General features: G+C 39.6%; 1 non-coding gene across 1 annotated transcript; it reads right to left on the bottom strand.

The window, feature by feature from the left end:
* Positions 1-2,096: 2,096 nt before the first annotated feature.
* LOC141603153 (small nucleolar RNA R71) lies at positions 2,097-2,203 on the bottom strand. The gene has a single exon (XR_012525048.1). It is a non-coding gene; the product is annotated as a small nucleolar RNA R71 (small nucleolar RNA).
* Positions 2,204-2,757: the final 554 nt, after the last annotated feature.

Consider the following 2,757-nt stretch of genomic DNA (forward strand, 5'->3'; position numbering starts at 1 on the left):
CCGTCCGTCCCGCAGCAGCACAATCCGAGCGGCTTTGCCATAATCCGCTCGGATTCCACCTCCACAATCCGACCGGATTCCCTTGAATCCGCTCGGATTCCAACGCCAGAATCCGCCCGTCCCGACCCTATTCCGCCCGGATTCCAGCACAGCACGGATTGCCTTCTCCAAGCTACGAAGAAAGAAGCCCTTCTCTCGGAAAATACCGGCTCCTCCTTGCTCAATCTAAAAAGTGTAATTACTAGTTTAGCCCTCAGTTAACCCTAATGCATCCTCCCTAATTTCCACTATAAATACCCCATTAGTCTAATTAGAGGGGCATGTTCTTCTTATCAATAATTAGTGTAGTTAATATCAATCAAATCTCTCTTTAATATTATAATCAAGTATTAATCAAGTTTTAATCCAAGTTTTTAGTTCTTTAATCTCTCCTTTGTTCATCCTTTATTTTGGGTAATTGAAGATTATTTGGGTTATTGTTGGGAGATTGACAACCTCTCAATCAAGCATTCAAGTACTTCTTTTATCTTTGCTTTATTATTGGAATCATTAGTAGGTATAATCTCTTAATCCCTTTTTAATTATTGTTAATTACTTTCATTTATTCATCATGTTTCATATTGTTGGTATGATTGACAACCTTGCTAGCATGATCAACATGATAATGAGTGAGTAGTCTCTTAGCTAAGGTTAATGGGTGATTAGGGGAAACCAACATGGGGAATGATTCATGCTTAAATTAATATGCTTTCATGTTTTATTTGCTTGCTTGTTTTGATCTCAACTCATGCACATGTTATATTTGATGAAATGCTAAGCCTATGAATCCTTGCATTTACTATCATCTTCTATCCTTTCAATGAGACTTGTAAGACATAACCCAACTCGAGTCTCATTAGACCATACATGTTGTTGAGTAGGGAAGATTAAGTCGACTTGTAGGTGTTGTACAATCTAATCGATTCGGCTCCGGGACCCAAACTTTCCTAGGATTGTAAGATATAACCCAACTCAATCCATCACAACAATAATTGCTTGCTTATAATTTGAGAACATGTTTGTATGATCATATCCCATGATTCCCCTATGATCCCATGACACCCTAGTGCCTTTAATCAATTGTTTACACCCCTTTAATTCATCTTGCTTGTTTATTTTCATTGCTATTTTAGTTTAGTGACCTTCTACATCAACCCAATTTGTGACACCCCTTAGACACCACTAGTTGCAATAGAAATCTCATTTCAATATCCGTCCCTTGGGATCCGACCTTTACTTGCCTCTTTACTAATTGTAGAGTTGTTTGTGGAGCTATAAATTATGTTTTGATTCGACCGTGACCAACGACCACATCTTAATTTGTGAACACTTAGCGGGATCGCATCAAAAATGGCGTCGTTGCCGGGGACGGTGTTTGTTTGATTTAGATTTCTTTTTATTGTTATTAGTTGTGTCTTTGTTCGCCTTGAGGAAGTAAAACTCCTCAAGGTTTGTTCTAATTGTTTTCGAGTTGTTTGATATTTTGCATGTCTAGAAGGTTACAAGGTGATTTGTTACCTTTTGACCGTGAAATCGAAAGAACCTTGACGAACAATAGAAGACTTGTTAGGAGGAATTTAAGAGGTATTAGTGAAGTTGTTCAACCCACTAGTGAGTTTGTCAATCCTTTCGCAATAGAAGGAGAAGAAAACCCATTACACAATACCCCACAAAATCCACCTACAATGCCAAAATTCTCGTCACACTCCGTACCCACCGAGGAGAATCTACCAAATGGTACTCCTACACCGCAACATCTAACCGGAAATTTTATTGCCAAGTCCGCCTTCATCCAATTAGTTGAGAGGAGCCAATTTGGGGGGATGCCTAGTGAGGACCCTCATTCTCATATGGAAACCTTTTGCGACTATTGTGATGCTATCTCTCAAACGGGCGTGACTCAAGACCAAATTAGATGGGTCTTATTTCCTTTTTCCTTAATCGGCACCACGAAGCAATGGTTGAAGGGCCTTGATAAGGCCACCCTTGGAATAGATTCTTGGAAGAAGTTGGCTCTAGCTTTCTACAAAAAATTCTACCCACCGGAAAAGACTAACATGCTAGGAGATCAAATTACGGGTTTTAAGCAAAGGGATGAAGAGTCTTTGTATGAAGCTTGGGAGCGGTTCAAGGGAATTTGTCGCTCATGTCCTCACCATGGACTTAGCGAATGGTTTTTGGTACAACAATTTTGGAATGGTTTATATGAAGATTCTAGGAACATTCTCAATATGGGATCAAATGGAATGTTCACCGAAGTTGATGACAATCAAACATGGAACAAGATTGAGGAAATGGCGGTCCATAACTCACAATATAGTAGACCTCGCAAGGCTACTAGAGGAGGAAAGCATGAAGTGGACTCCGTTACTCAATTGAGTGCTCAACTTAGTGCTCACATTGACACAATCAACTTGAAGTTTGAACAAGCTATGGCTAGACTTGAGGAAAACTCAAAATCATCAAAGCATCATGTTAATGCCATGACGGCATCCTCATCAATCCCAAGTGGGATATGTGAGAATTGTGGAACTTTGGGACATGACCAAGGTGAATGTAGGGGAACAAATGAACAAGTGAATGCTTTCCAAGCATACAAGAGTGGTACCCCTTATTCCAACTTTTACAATGAAAACACCAAATTCCTACCAAATCTCTCATACAAAAGCCAAAATGTTCAAAACTCTCAAACAACATACACTCCACCACCCATGAGAA

Source organism: Silene latifolia, chromosome 9 (assembly GCF_048544455.1).
Source record: "Silene latifolia isolate original U9 population chromosome 9, ASM4854445v1, whole genome shotgun sequence".
Classification (NCBI taxonomy): domain Eukaryota; kingdom Viridiplantae; phylum Streptophyta; class Magnoliopsida; order Caryophyllales; family Caryophyllaceae; genus Silene; species Silene latifolia.